This window comes from Lytechinus pictus, chromosome 6 (assembly GCF_037042905.1).
Source record: "Lytechinus pictus isolate F3 Inbred chromosome 6, Lp3.0, whole genome shotgun sequence".
In the NCBI taxonomy this organism is placed as follows: Eukaryota; Metazoa; Echinodermata; class Echinoidea; order Temnopleuroida; family Toxopneustidae; genus Lytechinus; species Lytechinus pictus.
In genome coordinates, this window is record NC_087250.1 from 16,378,304 (window position 1) to 16,400,903 (window position 22,600).

The 22,600-nt window shown below is 40.9% G+C and overlaps 1 long non-coding RNA gene across 1 annotated transcript; it reads left to right on the top strand.

Annotated features, from left to right (window-relative positions):
- Positions 1-923: 923 nt before the first annotated feature.
- LOC129266680 (uncharacterized) lies at positions 924-6,886 on the top strand. The gene is made up of 3 exons (XR_010293911.1): positions 924-1,046; positions 3,059-3,234; positions 4,306-6,886. It is a non-coding gene; the product is annotated as an uncharacterized LOC129266680 (long non-coding RNA).
- Positions 6,887-22,600: the final 15,714 nt, after the last annotated feature.

Here is a 22,600-nt window from a genome sequence, read left to right on the forward strand (position 1 = left end):
ACGACTTAGAATGGCAACTTTCTTTTGCATTTTTATTTGACCAGATTATGACGTGATTACGACGTCATTTACTGACCAATTTACGACAAGTAACTTTGCTTTCTTATATGACCAGATTATGACGTGATTCTGACGTCATTTACTGACCAACTTTACGACAAGTAAATTTGCTTTCTTATATGACCAGATTATGACGTGATTACGACGTCATTTATTGACCAATCTGCGACAAATAAATTTGCATTTTTATATGACCACATTATGACGTGATTATGACATCATTTATTTACCAAACAACGAAAGAAGCGTTTTCATACGACCATATTATGACGTGATTATGACATCAATTATTTACCAAACAACGACAAAGAAATTTGCGTTTTCATATGACCACATTATGACGTGATTATGACATCAATTATTTACCAATCAACGACGAGGAAATTTACAAGTTTAATTTCAAAGCCACATACTATTTTGCAATTTTTCAACCTTGCCATGTTAGCAAGGCTATTTCTACTTAGATAAGGAAAAGTTAAGCTAAAAAAAAATAGTACAGAATTTTTTTCTTTTTTAGGTAAAGTATATCATTCTTCAAAGAAAAAAAGCTTCAAAAGCAGTGGCAAAAATAATCATTTCTTAACTAGTTGCCAACCAAACCAAACAAGAGGAAGCTTTATATGTCAAAGAAGTTTTTAGCTATTATAAAACTTTTTTTTCGTAATTGGTGTTATGCCCCCGGTGTCATGCAAACCCCCTAACTAGTTAGCTCACCCCCCCCCCCTATAAAAAATTAATGATTTAATTCGCCGGGCGTCGGGCCTGCGCATGCGCGCTGCACTGCATGCAACTGGCAAGTCGCAATTATTTGAAAAAGGTATGCATGCGCCCGTTTTTCGCCGTTATTATGTTGTGTTATGTTGCAGCCTAATTTTGAATCGAGAATTATGTGCGACGAAGATGGCCGTTAATAATAGTTCTACTACTTTAAGAACACGGGTCAGATTTGGACAACGACTTCGAAGGCATTCGCAGTAGACCAATCAGTAAGTTAGATAACCATTTTCTAAGATTTTCTTTTCGGAGCGCGGCTTGCAGCCACGTACCGTAGCTAGCTTGCCTGTTTGGCTTTAGATCTTGTGCACTGACACTGCCCGGCCGGGGTGGCTGCCCCGAGCGCCGGCATGCTGTATAGACTATAGGCCCAACCAAGCCTGCACACTAAAAGGTAAATGCCAGTTGTGGTAACGATATCAAAATGAGTTCGTACAGAATCCAATGAAATGACCACCAAAGTGTCTGTCTATAATGTGCCAAAGGATTCTGGAAGAAATAGTGTAATTGCTGAGAAATCAGCAAAAAAAGCACAGGATTCGGTTCAAGCGTCGGGCCGACATTCAGAGCAATAATAGTTTAATACACTGTCCCACGTGCTCTTATATGTGTTGGTGATCTTCAGTGTGAACATTTTTCAGCGTAGATTTGAATATTTCACAAAGTTCAGTTTATGTAACTGTACCAGATCTACATGTAGATCCTCGATGATATATGGTGAGACTACCACATATCGACCACCTCTTTTGAAACCGACCACCTTGCGCGCGTTAAAATTATTGCGTATTACAAACGATACGCGCGGGAGAGTAGGCGCAGTGTCCATAGAAACGGTAAGAATCGATCTTACGAGAAAAAAAGAAGCAACAAAAAGTAAAAATTTAGTAGAATTAATCAAAATTGTATTGACCAGACCCAATTCCCGCTGAAAAACCAAGAAATCCGATAGGAAACGGCTTTAGAACAAATATCCGTCGTCAATCGTCGAATCATGTGCCGGAGCTCGCAGTGGAAGTAGTGAGACGATCATTTAGCATATGTTGACATCATAGAACTGATTTGGAAGAGTAAAAATATTTCGCCACCGCGACAAGAATCGGCCGTAAACTTAGTGTATCGCGGGTGGTCGGTTTCAAAAGACGGGTGCAAATGAGCAAATGTAAAATCGTCGTATTCGTTGTTCGTCGATATATACGCGGATTGAATCGGAGTCGCCGAGCGAAACATGGGAATCTGATCTGCTCAATTTTCTGCACAAATGGGACTAAAACTGGGTAAAATTGATGAATATTTTCGCAGATACGATGCTGAGAAGATTAGGTGGTCGATAAGGGGTAGTTCCAACCATACTGACAATTTAATCTCCTGGGGTATTTTGATTCTTGTCATTCCCCGGGGGGGGGGGGGGGCATTATTGCCCCCCCTCCCTTATATAAGATCTCAGGCTCAGCCGCGGATTGCCCGATCACAACAAAAATTTGCATGATGGTAGATAATGACGTAATCTACGTAGTTGCATTGGTAAATTTCACTGAATTCATATATTTTTATTTTATATTGAATTAATTATGCTACTTTATTCATGAAATCATACTTTTGGCTCTGAATAAAGCTCCTAGAATGCTATTTTTTAGGTGAAAATATTCTTTATAGGCAGCATTCCTAACAATTGTGAATGAAAAAAATTCTGGTACCAAGACCGATTTCCAATGTATTTTATTGTTTTGTTTATTTCTTATGTATTTCTTTGTTTTTTTACTTTTTTGTTTTTTATTGTATTTTCGATGGAAATTGTTCCAGACTTAATTATAATCATAAACAAGGCAAAATTAATTAAGTTTAATCAGTAAAAGTAGAAATAATGATAAATTCATGAATTTTGGCTAAATACACAATTTGCAATGAATTTGTACATGAAATCATGTTTATGAGCAATTTTGGGTCTGATTTCCCCTTTATAATGTCGTAACCGCGTACCCGGGCCTCACAAATTTGGTCTCAAAATTTGCGCGAGACTTGAAAGTAAAAAGTCAGTGAGCGGCGCGATCAAAAATTTTGTGCGACAGCGTAGTGATGAAATTTGTTGAGGGGGGGTCAATTTGACCCCCCCCCAGTTTAATAAGGGTTAAGGCCGTTACATGAAATGCCCTATATTCATTATTTTTCTACCAAAAGCACCATTTTGAGTAAGATTTTTAATGAATAGATCTGTTTGACATTTCAGGAGAAAGAGAGGGAGACACAAAACCACCTGTCCCGGTGTCACACATGAGGAGGAGATGAAGTCGGTGAATATGACCTGGCCTGGGGGAGTTTCCAGAAGAAGGCCCAGAATCGCCGGATGCCAGGAGTGGAGATCCTTCGTTGCTGCCCTACATGCTAGGAGGCATCGGGCAGTAGGTAAGTAAGAAGGCTATTTCAGATGTAAAGCTTATTTTTTCTTTGGGATCATTGGGAATCTCTATTATCAGAATCACACAGATTTGGGTGTGTACAAACTCGGGGCACCTTATAATCTGTCAGTGGTCCTGACTGTACTTCGAGGACTCTGATATTTTTATCATTTTTTCATTGTATTTTCATTCACGGAGCCTAGACAAGTCTCAGTTGCCTGTAGAACTTTGTACACTAAGATGGATTTCCCTAGAGAATCCACCTTTCCCACAATAATTTTGGGGCAAACATTTAATTTGTCCAATTTGTAAGCTTTTGTACTCTAAATGCATACAAAGGCTTTAAAAATGTTAATCGTAGGAAGGTGAAAATTTTGAAGGATCCCTTTCTTACAATTCCCTCGCTAATAACGCAATGACATGAACTTTAACTCGAGTGACGTACGTATGCAAGAAATACAGAATTGGTGCACATACATAGCTGATTGATTGTGCTAGTACTGGTACTAGATTCCAGGCTGACGTAGTGGATCGGTTTGGACGTTCTAATTTCAATGACAAGTTTAGATGGTAAATTGGCGCTAATAATATTTTGCATTGGTCAATCTCGCGATGCCAGAAAACTAATTCCAACTCAAAATTTGTCGGATTTTTTTGCAAAATATATATTTAATTGATCCTTGACCTGAATTTAAGCCAAATCAGGCATAGGGAATGGCTGTATTTTGGCCTCGGAGTTTGAATTCTCAGTCCTGGTTACCCCATAACCATTTAAAACACATGAATTAAAATCGTAATTATAAAAAAGTAATATGTTTTATGTGTCAAATAAATTGATTCTAAAATTTCCTTCCTTATACAGAGATGGTTAAAGGTCTTGAGGGCATCATGCCCCCCCCCGACTTGACTTTACATGTTAATATTTGAAGTATAAATTATGTAACAAACCCACATCGTTTTTTAATCATTTGAAATAAATTGGAAATTAATATTGAAACCATCTAGTTTTTAATGAAGATTAATAAATCGTTTATGTAGAAAAGGTTTTTATGTTTCTCCTCTTCTGTTATTTTTGCAGATGCTGTAATTTGAAACGGAAGGTGTCCTGCCAATAAATTTTCATCCCACCTGAACTGCCTTGCCTGCCTGCACCCAGTCATCTGTTCCTGAGCATTTTCTATTTTTCATTATCGTTCGTTTCGGCCTGTATGAAGTGAATTTCACATTGATTGGTGGAGCTGCTAAGTTGGCATTACAGGGCCACGCCGGGGTATGATCCTTGGGGTTGAACATCATGACTGCTAGTTGGTCGGTGAAGGTGATGGGATCGATCGATGTCACATGGAGTAAGATCGATACCAATCTGCTTTGCTACATTTCGAACAATCTCATACGGATACGGATATTATTGCGACAGGAGTACTGCTCGATGTGGTCAAGCCTATTTGACAAAGCATTATGGTGTTAGTCATGTTATCAGAAACCGATTTTTCGAAATCACGGAGTTGCTTCAATTTGGTATCGATAGATATTTCAAGAACGTGTAGACTAGTGAGCTTTTCATCAAGAATTCCACGCAATTTATTTTCGCGCTTATCCATGTCATCATTGAGTTTTTGGCTCTCGCGTTCCATTGCCACGGCCACCGCTCTTTGAACGACTGTATCAATATGATCTCGGTATGCTGGGCTTTGTTTAGATCCAGTTAATGATGAAGCAGAGGATTGTGTACATGCGTTAGCCGAGTGCAAGTGGCCTCTTGATCTGGTGGATATCTTAGACATGTTGTTAGAGATTACGTAATGATATAATTGAAAAGTGGGATGGGCTGTGCATCTGCCAACTCACCAGTCAACCAATTAGAGACGGCCTTCCAAAGTGACACAGCACGAAAATATCAATATGGGACTGGTCTAGTCAACACATAGATCCTGAAAAAAACCATGGAGACCGCAGACGCAAAATGACTTCCATACATAAAGATATGATGCACAATTTCCAGTGGGTTCAAAACACTGAACACATGCTATGCTGATACACAGACTATCATAAGAACTTTATCAAGCATAGGAAATCTGGTATGAAATCTCTGAGCTCACATAAAAAGCCTACGTAGCTACATGTAGGGAAGAAAATGCACAATTGCTGAGAAATGAGCAAAATAAGCATGTAATTCTATCAAATGTCAGGTATTTTTCGAATCGATTATAATACACTGTCCCACAAACGCTTTTCTGTGTTTATAGCGATCATGAGAATTATCGATTTAAGTTTAAAAATTCATGATTTTACAGAGATACAAGTTTACATTAATGTACCAGATGTAGATTATGTACAATATATTGACAATTAACTTTGATTTTATAGATTTCCTCAAGAAATAATTGTTTGCTGTAACTACTGTCTTTTCCTTCTAAGTGATAGTGTAATACAACAGTTCCACAAACTAATTTCATCAGACTTATTAATGTATGATTCTTTCACCCAAATGCAAGCTTCCATAAATCCTGAAAACTTTGCAACTCAGGTATTTTTTTTTTACATACAGTATATTTTTTCCTACATTACATAGTTGCCTTAAGTTAATAACCCACCTCTAGTAGTAACTATCTTAAAATGAGTTCGAACAGAATCCAACACAATTACCAGCAAAGTGTATGTATATTTAAAAGATGTGTGCCAAATAGCTCGGGAAGAAAATGTGTAATTATTGAGAAATGAGCAAAATAAGCATGTAATTCTATCAAATGTCAGGTATTTTTCAAATCAATCATAATACACTGTCCTGTCCCACATATGCTTTTCTGTGTTAGTGATCATCAGAATTATTGATTTTAAGTTTAAAATTCATTGTTTTACAAAGATACAAGTTTACATTAATTTACCAGGGCCCCGTCTTACAAAGAGTTATGATTGATCCGATCAATCGCAACTATGGACGGTCAGCAACGTTAACATGTATTAAGCATGTTTTTTAAAAATATTTTCTAGCTATGATGTATGTTCATGCCTTCATTGTTTTCTCAAAAATTTGCTGCGCTTCTCTTTGCATACAAAGGACATTGTGCGAATATTTCTTAGAAAAAAATTATGACAATGATGGATTTCCATAGAGTTATGATTGATCGGATCAATCGTAACTCTTTGTAAGACGGGGCCCAGATCTAGATTATGTACAATATTTTGACAATTAACCTTAATTTAAAAGACTTTCTGAAGAAATAATTGTTTGCTGCAACTACTGTCTTTTACCCCTAAGTGATAGTGTAATACAACCCAAACTTTTCATAAGAATTAATGTACATGTATGATTCTTTTACCCAAATGCGAGCTTCCATAAATCCTGAAATTATTCCAACTCAGGTATTATTTTTTTTACATACAGTATATTTTTACCTACATTACATAGTTGTCTAAAGTTGAAGGTATATTTATTTACAATTTCAACGAAAAAGCTTTATTCTTGGAGATCATTATGCCTCTGTTATGTATTAATTTGTATTTATACATGTACAATTGTATGTATTGGTATAACAAACGTTGTAATTTCATTCCTTTGACCCTAATACTGCATTTTCATAGAAAAGTGTTTTTTTTTTCAATCTATTTAGAGTTTTCAACTTTTTGTTTTCCTTTTTTTTGCTGGTAATATCATGTTATGCAACTTTTATTTATTAATAGAATATTTGCCACGATTTCGTAATTGAAATGCGTACATGTATTTGATTTCGTTTTCCATTTTTGTATATATTCTTTTTCGGGGGGGGGGGGGTCATGTTCCTGAGACTGAGACAAGTTATGCAAGGCCCTGGCATGGAGGATCATTATATTGTTACTGGGAATGCTGGACATTGTCAGACCACCTCAGTATTCACCAAATATAGATAATCCTCAATGACAAGGTCTTTGAAGTGATGTGTGTATGTACATTGCATGTAGAATTTAATGTTTAGGTCATTATCACGTCAGAATACGTTAAGATATCATAGTTGACTCCAAAAGACGTCATATTCATTTCAATATGCGATGTCAATATGACGTCTTTTACTAGTCAGCAATATGTTGCAAAGTCGTCAATCAGACGTCGTAGTTGACTTATTAAGACGTCATAATTACATCAATATGACGTCTGAAACTGGTCAGGAATACGTTGCAAAGTTGTCATTAAGACGTCGTGGATGACTTTTAAAGACGTCATAATTACATCAATATGACGTCTAAAACCGGTCAGGAACACGTTGCATGGATGTCATTAAGACGTCGTAGTTGACTCTCGAAGACGTCATAATCACGTCAATACACGACGTCAATCTGACCCCTGATACTGGTCAGGAAAACGTTGTAAAAACGTTGCAAAGACGTCATTAAGACGTCAAAGTCACTTTTGGAGACGTCATAATGACGTCAATATACGACGTCATAATGACGTTATTCGCGGGTGCAAGATCCCGTCTTTAAGACGTCGTGTTGTGACGTCAATATGACGTGAGACTCGTCGTAAAAATGACGTAAATATAACGTCATTTTTACCAGTTTCTGCTATCAGGGTTGTTTCCACAGAAATACGGTTTGCAACTCTATAGAGCTACATCTGGTATAAAAAGCATTCGCAAGTCACAACTGTACGTTAACATCTAATTTGAATGTGATATTTAACCAGATTTGCAATAGGCACTTCCTGATATGCTTGTAACAAAAAAAACATTCATTAAAGTGTAACCTCAGTTCCAAATAAAACTTCAATAAATTTCGTTGCAAGATGCAGGATAAGCACCACTGTCCACCACATCATTGATGTGCTGTTTTTTCAAACTATTACATGAACAAGCAAGCACAGCAGTTGTATTGCTGCATACAGTAACACTTGCCCAGCAACTTTCCAATTTTTTTATTCTTACTTATTAAGTATACATGTGTACTTTGAAATTGTGTAATTGAATGTATGGGTATTGATAAGAAAATACACAAGCATGCAAATATACATGTACATGTAATTCTTATCAAATGTACACATATATGCCTTCAACTTAAGTAATTGAAAGAATGGGTATTAATAGTAACAAGAAGGAGGAACATACAAGTAGTTCAGCTGTTTTGTAAAAGTATCCAAGTTGTGGACTTTGAGCACCTTTGTAGATTTTATATATTATTTTATTGAAGATTTAACAGTTTGGTGTACATACAGAGAGTTATCTATCATTACTTCGTTAGAAACTTGTTGTTTTCATCAGTTTTGCTTGTTTTACAATTTGAAAATAAAACAGAGGTGTTAAATCAGACTCCATGAGGGTGTATCATTCTTTTAAAGTATCTCTAAAGCATGTGGAACAGAAATGAAAATTATTACATTGAAAGTATCTGTTAAGAAGAAGAGAAAATAGAGAAAACTAATTTTTTTCATAAAAGTTGATTTAAATCAGTGATTTTTTTGAAAAAAATCAAGTGATTTAAATCGCGATTTAAATCATGATTTAAATCGACATGATTTAAATCAAACAACCCTGCTGTAAACCGTTTTGTACTTCAATTTTAAAAGCGAAAATGATAAAGGAACGGGAGAAAGGCAGATAAAGAGGGGGGGGCAGAGAGGGGGATATCAATCATCTCGGCAAGTTCATCAAAGCGATCGCCTCTCGGCACAAAAGCCTCATCTTCAAAGACGTCCCGGTCGCGCTGCCGGTCAGGTGCAAACAGATGTTCCTAGTGTTCAGGATGCGTTCCCAGCCTTACCCACTCATCCTAACTCCCAACCCCCACTGCTGTGCTGCATATGAATGGATATCCAAGGCCCACACCACCTCAAGCATCCAGACCCCCTCCAACCCCCAAACCCACTCAACTTGCTAAACCTAATCCTCAATATAGATCTTCGCAGTTCTACGCTCAGGATAGTGTACAACCCCCGCGTCATACTACCCGCCCCACACTAGTTTTCAGGCCCCCCAGCGGTACAACATTCCATATCCCAACTCTTCACAACGCAGTCATACTCCAATGAATCCGTACCTGGATCCTTAATTATCTCACCAATAAGCGTCGTTCCTACGCTTCGGTAGCTCGACCCCAACCTTCTTTCTATTCCAGCAAGACCAGGCTGAAGCCAGCGCACAAACCCAGCGCACAGAGCTATCGCGATACAAAACGCCCAGCACCGTGTGCGTAGTCTATTAGTCGCAGACCCTAAATACGGCTTAAATTCAAACGTCTCGAATATTGTCATAATGCGCACGGAAATGGTATTTAGTTAAAAGGCATAGTTACCCAAACTTACCGTGATTGAAAATATGGAATTTCCGTTATGCATTATTCCACATTAAGATTGCTTCAAATATTAGTATATGACTGATTTGTATAACATTTGATTATAATCATAAAGAATTGAATGGAGTATGACATGGCATGCAGATCAGCTGAAAATAATACAGATCAAGAAGAAGCAAACAAAGTTGGTAAAACAATATCGGACAAGCATAACAGAGTTATGATATTTTAAAGATCCGCATTTCGACGAGTCCTATATGCATTTCTTCTTTAACATTCAATAGAGAAAAGTAATCTCTTCTGTATATTCCCACTTTTTTAATCATAAGAATTCATGATTATTCAAAGTTCCTCCTCCTAGAATTAAAAATATTGCATCAAAAATATTTAAAGCATTTGTTCATTAATGGACATTATTTTGATAATTTCATGTAAGAACATTTTATATAAGCAAGACGAAAGTTGGAACACGATCAAAATCATGATCACTTCAAATGGATAGTCATGACTGCGTGCATTTTATTTTCACAAAATACTGCTGACTTCAATATTCATTATCAGATTTTGATGATTGCTTCCGTATTCTCCTTTGTAAATTTAACTCTTATTGATAACTATATTATTTCCAGCGCAGAGGATGAATCCATTTTATGTTTTCTAAGTTTCCTATGTGTATCAATATATTTTTGAACATTCCCTTAAAAATGCATCAATTAATGATTTTATGTGAAGGATCAGTCCCTCTCACATGGGCCTTAAACAAGGGGGGGGGGGGGGGCAGACCCATATTACATTCTCAATAAAAATTACATACTGAACGACCTTGATCCATGCACCACGACCTTTCGGGGCACCGTAGACCCCGTCCCCCTTTTCTGTGCACCACTGTTCACCCCTAGATCGATGGAGTGATAAATAAAGATTAATTTGGTTAATTTTCAAGACATGAAATGGTTATTTCGATTAGCAGCGAATTTATTTCCAAACCAAAGTATAATTGTTGGAATACACATAGCACGCGCTATGTTTTGGTCGACGCACCCCCCCCCCACCTTTCGGGGCATCGGATAACCCTTCTCCCCTTTCTGTGCACCAATGTTCACCCCTAAATCGATGGAGTGATTAATAAAGATCAATTTGGTTGATTTTCAAGACATAAAATTGTGATTTCGATTAGCGGCGAATTTATTACCAGCCCCCGGCCACCAAAGTGGAATAGTTAAAATACACTTACATAATATATAGCACGCCATAACAGCTCGCGCGATATTTTCGGCTATGCACCCCAACCATTCGGGGCACCGTAGACCCCGTCCCCCTTTTCTGTGCACCAATGTTTACGCCTAGATCGATGGAGTGATTAATGAAGATTAATTTCGTTGATTTTCAAGACATAAAAAAATGGTGATTTCGATTAGCGGCGAATTTATTACCAGCCCCCGGCCACCAAAGTAGAATAGGTGGAATACACTTACATAATATATAGCACGCCATAACAGCTTGCGCGATATTTTTGGCAATGCACCCCAACCTTTCGGGGCACCGTAGACCCCGTCCCCCTTTTTTTTGCACCAATGTTTACCCCTAGATCGATGAAGTGATTACAGAAGATCAATTTGGTTGATTTTCAAGACATAAAATGGTGATTTCGATTAGCGGCGAATATATTACCAGCCCCCGGCCACCAAAGTGGAATAGTTGGAATACACTTACATAATATATAGCACGCCATAACAGCTTGCACGATATTTTCGGCAATGCACCCCAACCTTTCAGGGCACCGTAGACCCCGTCCCCCTTTTTGTGCACCAATGTTGACCTCTAGATCGATGGAGTGATTACAGAAGATCAATTTGGTTGATTTTCAAGACATAAAATGGTGATTTCGATTAACGGCGAATATATTACCAGCCCCCGGCAGCCAAAGTGGAATAGTTGGAATACACTTACATAACATGTAGCACGCCATAACAGCTTGCGCGATGTTTTCGGCAACGCACCCCAACCTTTCGGGGCACCGTAGACCCCGTCCCCCTTTTCTGTGCACCAATGTTCACGCCTCGATCGATGGAGTGATTATTGAAGATCAATTTGGTTGATTTTCATGACATAAAATGGTGATTTCGATTAGCGGCGAATATATTACAAGACCAAAGTGGAATTTTGGAATACTTATAGCACGCGCTATGTTTTGGTCGACGCACCCCCCACCATTCGGGTCATCGGAGACCCCGTCCCCCTTTTCTGTGCACCAATGTTTACGCCTAGATCGATGGAGTGATTAATGAAGATTAATTTCGTTGATTTTCAAGACATATTAAAATGGTGATTTCGATTAGCGGCGAATTTATTACCAGCCCCCGGCCACCAAAGTGAAATAGTTGGAATACACTTACATAATATATAGCACGCCATAACAGCTTACGCGATATTTTCGGCAATGCACCCCAACCTTTCGGGGCACCGTAGACCCCGTCCCCCTTTTTTGTGCACCAATGTTGACCTCTAGATCGATGGAGTGATTACAGAAAATCAATTTGGTTAATTTTCAAGACATAAAATGGTGATTTCGATTAGCGGCGAATATATTACCAGCCCCCGGCCACCAAAGTGAAATAGTTGGAATACACTTACATAATATATAGCACGCCATAACAGCTTGCGCGATATTTTTGGCTATGCACCCCGACCTTTCGGGGCACCGTAGACCCCGTCCCCCTTTTCTGTGCACCAATGTTTACGCCTAGATCGATGGAGTGATTAATGAAGATTAATTTCGTTGATTTTCAAGACATATTAAAATGGTGATTTCGATTAGCGGCGAATTTATTACCAGCCCCCGGCCACCAAAGTGGAATAGTTGGAATACACTTACATAATATATAGCACGCCTTAAAAGCTTGCGCGATATTTTTGGCAATGCACCCCAACATTTCGGGGCACCGTAGACCCCGTCCCCCTTTTTTGTGCACAAATGTTCACCCCTAGTTCGATGAAGTGATTACAGAAAATCAATTTGGTTGATTTTCAAGACATAAAATGGTGATTTCGATTAGCGGCGAATATATTACCAGACCCCGGCCACCATAGTGGAATAGTTGGAATACACTTACATAATATATAGCACGCCATAACAGCTTGCGCGATATTTTCGGCAATGCACCCCAACCTAGCTTTCGGGGCACCGTAGACCCCGTCCCCCTTTTTGTGCACCATTGTTGACCTCTAGATCGATGGAGTGATTACAGAAAATCAATTTGGTTAATTTTCAAGACATAAAATGGTAATTTCGATTAGCGGCGAATATATTACCAGTCCCCGGCTACCAAAGTGGAATAGTTGGAATACACTTACATAATATGTAGCACGCCATAACAGCTTGCGCGATATTTTCGGCAACGCACCCCAACCTTTCGGGGCACCGTAGACCCCGTCCCCCTTTTTGTGCACCAATGTTTACCCCTAGATCGATGGAGTGATTACAGAAGATCAATTTGGTTGATTTTCAAGACATAAGATGGTGATTTCGATTAGCGGCGAATATATTACAAAACAAAGTGGAATTGTTGGAATACTTATAGCACGCGCTATGTTTTGGTCGACGCACCCCCCCCCCCACCATTCGGGTCATCGGAGACCCCGTCCCCCTTTTCTGTGCACCAATGTTCACCCCTAGATCGATGGAATGGTTAATAAAGATCAATTTGGCTGATTTTCAAGACATAAAACGGTGATTTCGATTAGCGGCGAATTTATTACCAGCCCCCGGTCACCAAAGTGGAATAGTTGGAATACACGTATATAATATATAGCACGCCATAACAGCTCGCGCGATCATTTTGGCTATGCACCCCGACCTTTCGGGGCACCGTAGACCCCGTCCCCCTTTTCTGTGCACCAATGTTCACGCCTCGATCGATGGAGTGATTAATGAAGATCAATTTGGTTGATTTTCAAGACATAAAATGGTGATTTCGATTAGCGGCGAATTTATTACCAGCCCCCGGCCACCAAAGTGGAATAGTTGGAATACACGTATATAATATTTAGCACTCGATAACAGCTCGCGCGATATTTTTTAGCGACCTTTCGGGGCACCGTAGACCCCGTCCCCCTTTTCTGTGCACCAATGTTTACGCCTAGATCGATGGAGTGATTAATGAAGATTAATTTCGTTGATTTTCAAGACATATTAAAATGGTGATTTCGATTAGCGGCGAATTTATTACCAGCCCCCGGCCACCAAAGTGGAATAGTTGGAATACACTTACATAATATATAGCACGCCTTAACAGCTAGCGCGATATTTTTGGCAATGCACCCCAACCTTTTGGGGCACCGTAGACCCCGTCCCCCTTTTTTGTGCACAAATGTTCACCCCTAGATCGATGAAGTGATTACAGAAGATCAATTTGGTTGATTTTCAAGACATAAAATGGTGATTTCGATTAGCGGCGAATATATTACCAGCACCCGGCCACCATAGTGGAATAGTTGGAATACACTTACATAATATATAGCACGCCATAACAGCTTGCGCGATATTTTCGGCAATGTACCCCAACCTTTCGGGGCACCGTAGACCCCTATCCCCTTTTTGTGCACCAATGTTCACCCCTAGATCGATGGAGTGATTACAGAAAATCAATTGGGTTAATTTTCAAGACATAAAATGGTAATTTCGATTAGCGGCGAATATATTACCAGCCCCCGGCCACCAAAGTGGAATAGTTGGAATACACTTACATAATATGTAGCACGCCATGACAGCTTGCGCGATATTTTCGGCAACGCACCCCAACCTTTCGGGGCACCGTAGACCCCGTCCCCCTTTTTGTGCACCAACTTTTACCCCTAGATCGATGGAGTGATTACAGAAGATCAATTTGGTTGATTTTCAAGACATAAGATGGTGATTTCGATTAGCGGCGAATATATTACAAAACAAAGTGGAATTGTTGGAATACTTATAGCACGCGCTATGTTTTGGTCGACGCACCCCCCCACCATTCGAGTCATCGGAGACCCCGTCCCCCTTTTCTGTGCACCAATGTTCACCCCTAGATCGATGGAATGATTAATAAAGATCAATTTGGCTGATTTTCAAGACATAAAACGGTGATTTCGATTAGCGGCGAATTTATTACCAGCCCCGGCCACCAAAGTGGAATAGTTGGAATACACGTATATAATATAAAGCACGCCATAACAGCTCGCGCGATAATTTCGGCTATGCACCCCGACCTTTCGGGGCACCGTAGACCCCGTCCCTCTTTTCTGTGCACCAATGTTTACGCCTAGATCGATGGAGTGATTACTGAAGATTAATTTTGTTGATTTTCAAGACATAAAAAAATGGTGATTTCGATTAGCGGCGAATTTATTACCAGCCCCCGGCCACCAAAGTAGAATAGTTGGAATACACTTACATAATATATAGCACGCCATAACAGCTTGCGCGATATTTTTGGCAATGCACCCCAACCTTTCGGGGCACCGTAGACCCCGTCCCCCTTTTTTGTGCACCAATGTTCACCCCTAGATCGATGTAGTGATTACAGAAGATCAATTTGGTTGATTTTCAAGACATAAAATGGTGATTTCGATTAGCGGCGAATTTATTACCAGCCCCCGGCCACCAAAGTAGAATAGTTGGAATACACGTATATAATATAAAGCACGCCATAACAGCTCGCGCGATATTTTCGGCAATGCACCCCAACCTAGCTTTCGGGGCACCGTAGACCCCGTCCCCCTTTTTGTGCACCAATGTTGACCTCTAGATCGATGGAGTGATTACAGAAAATCAATTTGGTTAATTTTCAAGACATAAAATGGTAATTTCGATTAGCGGCGAATATATTACCAGTCCCCGGCTACCAAAGTGGAATAGTTGGAATACACTTACATAATATGTAGCACGCCATAACAGCTTGCGCGATATTTTCGGCAACGCACCCCAACCTAGCTTTCGGGGCACCGTAGACCCCGTCCCCCTTTTTGTGCACCAATGTTGACCTCTAGATCGATGGAGTGATTACAGAAAATCAATTTGGTTAATTTTCAAGACATAAAATGGTGATTTCGATTAGCGGCGAATATATTACAAAACAAAGTGGAATTGTTGGAATACTTATAGCACGCGCTATGTTTTGGTCGACGCACCCCCCCCCCCCACCATTCGGGTCATCGGAGACCCCGTCCCCCTTTTCTGTGCACCAATGTTCACCCCTAGATCGATGGAATGGTTAATAAAGATCAATTTGGCTGATTTTCAAGACATAAAACGGTGATTTCGATTAGCGGCGAATTTATTACCAGCCCCCGGTCACCAAAGTGGAATAGTTGGAATACACGTATATAATATATAGCACGCCATAACAGCTCGCGCGATCATTTTGGCTATGCACCCCGACCTTTCGGGGCACCGTAGACCCCGTCCCCCTTTTCTGTGCACCAATGTTCACCCCTCGATCGATGGAGTGATTAATGAAGATCAATTTTGTTGATTTTCAAGACATAAAATGGTGATTTCGATTAGCGGCGAATTTATTACCAGCCCCCGGCCACCAAAGTGGAATAGTTGGAATACACGTATATAATATTTAGCACTCGATAACAGCTCGCGCGATATTTTTTAGCGACCTTTCGGGGCACCGTAGACCCCGTCCCCCTTTTCTGTGCACCAATGTTTACGCCTAGATCGATGGAGTGATTAATGAAGATTAATTTCGTTGATTTTCAAGACATATTAAAATGGTGATTTCGATTAGCGGCGAATTTATTACCAGCCCCCGGCCACCAAAGTGGAATAGTTGGAATACACTTACATAATATATAGCACGCCTTAACAGCTAGCGCGATATTTTTGGCAATGCACCCCAACCTTTTGGGGCACCGTAGACCCCGTCCCCCTTTTTTGTGCACAAATGTTCACCCCTAGATCGATGAAGTGATTACAGAAGATCAATTTGGTTGATTTTCAAGACATAAAATGGTGATTTCGATTAGCGGCGAATATATTACCAGCACCCGGCCACCATAGTGGAATAGTTGGAATACACTTACATAATATATAGCACGCCATAACAGCTTGCGCGATATTTTCGGCAATGTACCCCAACCTTTCGGGGCACCGTAGACCCCTATCCCCTTTTTGTGCACCAATGTTCACCCCTAGATCGATGGAGTGATTACAGAAAATCAATTGGGTTAATTTTCAAGACATAAAATGGTAATTTCGATTAGCGGCGAATATATTACCAGCCCCCGGCCACCAAAGTGGAATAGTTGGAATACACTTACATAATATGTAGCACGCCATGACAGCTTGCGCGATATTTTCGGCAACGCACCCCAACCTTTCGGGGCACCGTAGACCCCGTCCCCCTTTTTGTGCACCAACTTTTACCCCTAGATCGATGGAGTGATTACAGAAGATCAATTTGGTTGATTTTCAAGACATAAGATGGTGATTTCGATTAGCGGCGAATATATTACAAAACAAAGTGGAATTGTTGGAATACTTATAGTACGCGCTATGTTTTGGTCGACGCACCCCCCCACCATTCGAGTCATCGGAGACCCCGTCCCCCTTTTCTGTGCACCAATGTTCACCCCTAGATCGATGGAATGATTAATAAAGATCAATTTGGCTGATTTTCAAGACATAAAACGGTGATTTCGATTAGCGGCGAATTTATTACCAGCCCCGGCCACCAAAGTGGAATAGTTGGAATACACGTATATAATATAAAGCACGCCATAACAGCTCGCGCGATAATTTCGGCTATGCACCCCGACCTTTCGGGGCACCGTAGACCCCGTCCCTCTTTTCTGTGCACCAATGTTTACGCCTAGATCGATGGAGTGATTACTGAAGATTAATTTTGTTGATTTTCAAGACATAAAAAAATGGTGATTTCGATTAGCGGCGAATTTATTACCAGCCCCCGGCCACCAAAGTAGAATAGTTGGAATACACTTACATAATATATAGCACGCCATAACAGCTTGCGCGATATTTTTGGCAATGCACCCCAACCTTTCGGGGCACCGTAGACCCCGTCCCCCTTTTTTGTGCACCAATGTTCACCCCTAGATCGATGAAGTGATTACAGAAGATCAATTTGGTTGATTTTCAAGACATAAAATGGTGATTTCGATTAGCGGCGAATTTATTACCAGCCCCCGGCCACCAAAGTAGAATAGTTGGAATACACGTATATAATATAAAGCACGCCATAACAGCTCGCGCGATATTTTCGGCTATGCACCCCGACCTTTCGGGGCACCGTAGACCCCGTCCCTTTTTTCTGTGCACCAATGTTTACGCCTAGATCGATGGAGTGATTACAGAAAATCAATTTGGTTAATTTTCAAGACATAAAATGGTAATTTCGATTAGCGGCGAATATATTACCAGCCCCCGGCCACCAAAGTGGAATAGTTGGAATACACTTACATAATATGTAGCACGCCATAACAGCTTGCGCGATATTTTCGGCAACGCACCCCAACCTTTCGGGGCACCGTAGACCCCGTCCCCCTTTTTGTGCACCAACTTTTACCCCTAGATCGATGAAGTGATTACAGAAGATCAATTTGGTTGATTTTCAAGACATAAGATGGTGATTTCGATTAGCGGCGAATATATTACAAAACAAAGTGGAATTGTTGGAATAATTATAGCACGCGCTATGTTTTGGTCGACGCACCCCCCACCATTCGAGTCATCGGAGACCCCGTCCCCCTTTTCTGTGCACCAATGTTCACCCCTAGATCGATGGAATGATTAATAAAGATCAATTTGGCTGATTTTCAAGACATAAAACGGTGATTTCGATTAGCGGCGAATTTATTACCAGCCCCGGCCACCAAAGTAGAATAGTTGGAATACACGTATATAATATATAGCACGCCATAACAGCTCGCGCGATAACTTCGGCTATGCACCCCGACCTTTTGGGGCACCGTAGACCCCGTCCCCCTTTTCTGTGCACCAATGTTCACGCCTCGATCGATGGAGTGATTAATGAACATCAATTTGGTTGATTTTCAAGACATTAAATGGTGATTTCGATTAGCGGCGAATATATTACAAAACAAAGTGGAATTGTTGGAATACTTATAGCACGCGCTATGTTTTGGTCGACGCACCCCCCCCCCCACCATTCGGGTCATCGGAGACCCCGTCCTCCTTTTCTGTGCACCAATGTTCACCCCTAGATCGATGGAATGGTTAATAAATATCAATTTGGCTGATTTTCAAGACATAAAACGGTGATTTCGATTAGCGGCGAATTTATTACCAGCCCCCGGTCACCAAAGTGGAATAGTTGGAATACACGTATATAATATATAGCACGCCATAACAGCTCGCGCGATCATTTCGGCTATGCACCCCGACCTTTCGGGGCACCGTATCCCCCGTCCCCTTTTTCTGTGCACCAATGTTCACGCCTCGATCGATGGGGTGATTAATGAAGATCGATTTGGTTGATTTTCAAGACATAAAATGTTGATTTCGATTAGCGGCGAATTTATTACCAGCCCCTGGCCACCAAAGTGGAATAGTTGGAATACACGTATATAATATTTAGCACGCGATAACAGCTCGCGCGATATTTTTGGCTATCCACCCCGACCTTTCGGGGCACCGTAGACCCCGTCCCCCTTTTCTGTGCACCAATGTTTACGCCTAGGTCGATGGAGTGATTAATGAAGATTAATTTCGTTGATTTTCAAGACATATTAAAATGGTGATTTCGATTAGCGGCGAATTTATTACCAGCCCCCGGCCACCAAAGTGGAATAGTTGGAATACACTTACATAATATATAGCACGCCTTAGCAGCTAGCGCGATATTTTTGGCAATGCACCCCAACCTTTTGGGGCACCGTAGACCCCGTCCCCCTTTTTTGTGCACAAATGTTCACCCCTAGATCGATGAAGTGATTACAGAAGATCAATTTGGTTGATTTTCAAGACATAAAATGGTGATTTCGATTAGCGGCGAATATATTACCAGCACCCGGCCACCATAGTTGAATAGTTGGAATACACTTACATAATAAATAGCACGCCATAACAGCTTGCGCGATATTTTCGGCAATGCACCCCAACCTTTCGGGGCACCGTAGACCCCTATCCCCTTTTTGTGCACCAATGTTCACCCCTAGATCGATGGAGTGATTACAGAAAATCAATTGGGTTAATTTTCAAGACATAAAATGGTAATTTCGATTAGCGGCGAATATATTACCAGCCCCCGGCCACCAAAGTGGAATAGTTGGAATACACTTACATAATATGTAGCACGCCATGACAGCTTGCGCGATATTTTCGGCAACGCACCCCAACCTTTCGGGGCACCGTAGACCCCGTCCCCCTTTTTGTGCACCAACTTTTACCCCTAGATCGATGGAGTGATTACAGAAGATCAATTTGGTTGATTTTCAAGACATAAGATGGTGATTTCGATTAGCGGCGAATATATTACAAAACAAAGTGGAATTGTTGGAATACTTATAGCACGCGCTATGTTTTGGTCGACGCACCCCCCCACCATTCGAGTCATCGAAGACCCCGTCCCCCTTTTCTGTGCACCAATGTTCACCCCTAGATCGATGGAATGATTAATAAAGATCAATTTGGCTGATTTTCAAGACATAAAACGGTGATTTCGATTAGCGGCGAATTTATTACCAGCCCCGGCCACCAAAGTGGAATAGTTGGAATACACGTATATAATATAAAGCACGCCACAACAGCTCGCGCGATAATTTCGGCTATGCACCCCGACCTTTCGGGGCACCGTAGACCCCGTCCCTCTTTTCTGTGCACCAATGTTTACGCCTAGATCGATGGAGTGATTACTGAAGATTAATTTTATTGATTTTCAAGACATAAAAAAATGGTGATTTCGATTAGCGGCGAATTTATTACCAGCCCCCGGCCACCAAAGTAGAATAGTTGGAATACACTTACATAATATATAGCACGCCATAACAGCTTGCGCGATATTTTTGGCAATGCACCCCAACCTTTCGGGGCACCGTAGACCTCGTCCCCCTTTTTTGTGCACCAATGTTCACCCCTAGATCGATGAAGTGATTACAGAAGATCAATTTGGTTGATTTTCAAGACATAAAATGGTGATTTCGATTAGCGGCGAATATATTACCAGCCCCCGGCCACCAAAGTGGAATAGTTGGAATACACTTACATAATATATAGCACGCCATGACAGCTTGCGCGATAATTTCGGCAATGCACCCCAACCTTTCGGGGCATCGTAGACCCCGTCCCCCCTTTTTGTGCACCAATGTTTACCCCTAGATCGATGTAGTGATTATTGAAGATCAATTTGGTTGATTTTCAAGACATAAAATGGTGATTTCGATTAGCGGCGAATATATTACAAAACCAAAGTGGAATTGTTGGAATACTTATAGCACGCGCTATGTTTTGGTCGACGCACCCCCCACCATTCGGGTCATCGGAGACCCCGTCCCCCTTTTCTGTGCGCCAATGTTCACGCCTCGATCGATGGAGTGATTAATGAACATCAATTTGGTTGATTTTCAAGACATAAAATGGTGATTTCGATTAGTGGCGAATTTATTACCAGCCCACGGCCACCAAAGTAGAATAGTTGGAATACACGTATATAATATATAGCACGCCATAACAGCTCGCGCGATCATTTCGGCTATGCACCCCGACCTTTCGGGGCACCGTAGACCCCGTCCCCCTTTTCTGTGCACCAATGTTCACCCCTCGATCGATGGAGTGATAAATGAACATCAATTTGGTTGATTTTCAAGACATAAAATGGTGATTTCGATTAGTGGCGAATTTATTACCAGCCCACGGCCACCAAAGTAGAATAGTTGGAATACACTTACATAATATATAGCACGCCATAACAGCTCGCGCGATATTTTTGGCAATGCACCCCAACCTTTCGGGGCACCGTAGAACCCGTCCCCTTTTTTTGTGCGCCAATGTTCACCCCTAGATCGATGATGTGATTACAGAAGATCAATTTGGTTGATTTTCAAGACATAAAATGGTGATTTCGATTAGCGGCGAATTTATTACCAGCCCCCGGCCACCAAAGTGGAATAGTTGGAATACACGTATATAATATAAAGCACGCCATAACAGCTCGCGCGATATTTTCGGCTATGCACCCCGACCTTTCGGGGCACCGTAGACCCCGTCCCTCTTTTCTGTGCACCAATGTTTACGCCTAGATCGATGGAGTGATTACTGAAGATTAATTTTGTTGATTTTCAAGACATAAAAAAATGGTGATTTCGATTAGCGGCGAATTTATTACCAGCCCCCGGCCACCAAAGTAGAATAGTTGGAATACACTTACATAATATATAGCACGCCATAACAGCTTGCGCGATATTTTTGGCAATGCACCCCAACCTTTCGGGGCACCGTAGACCCCGTCCCCCTTTTTTGTGCACCAATGTTCACCCCTAGATCGATGAAGTGATTACAGAAGATCAATTTGGTTGATTTTCAAGACATAAAATGGTGATTTCGATTAGCGGCGAATATATTACCAGCCCCCGGCCACCAAAGTGGAATAGTTGGAATACACTTACATAATATATAGCACGCCATGACAGCTTGCGCGATAAGTTCGGCAATGCACCCCAACCTTTCGGGGCACCGTAGACCCCGTCCCCCTTTTTGTGCACCAATGTTCACCCTTAGATCGATGGAGTGATTACAGAAGATCAATTTGGTTGATTTTCAAGACATAAAATGGTGATTTCGATTAGCGGCGAATATATTACCAGCCCCCGGCCACCAAAGTGGAATAGTTGGAATACACTTACATAATATGTAGCAGGCCATAACAGCATGCGCGATGTTTTCGGCAACGCACCCCAACCTTTCGGGGCATCGTAGACCCCGTCCCCCCTTTTTGTGCACCAATGTTTACCCCTAGATCGATGTAGTGATTATTGAAGATCAATTTGGTTGATTTTCAAGACATAAAATGGTGATTTCGATTAGCGGCAAATATATTACAAAACCAAAGTGGAATTGTTGGAATACTTATAGCACGCGCTATGTTTTGGTC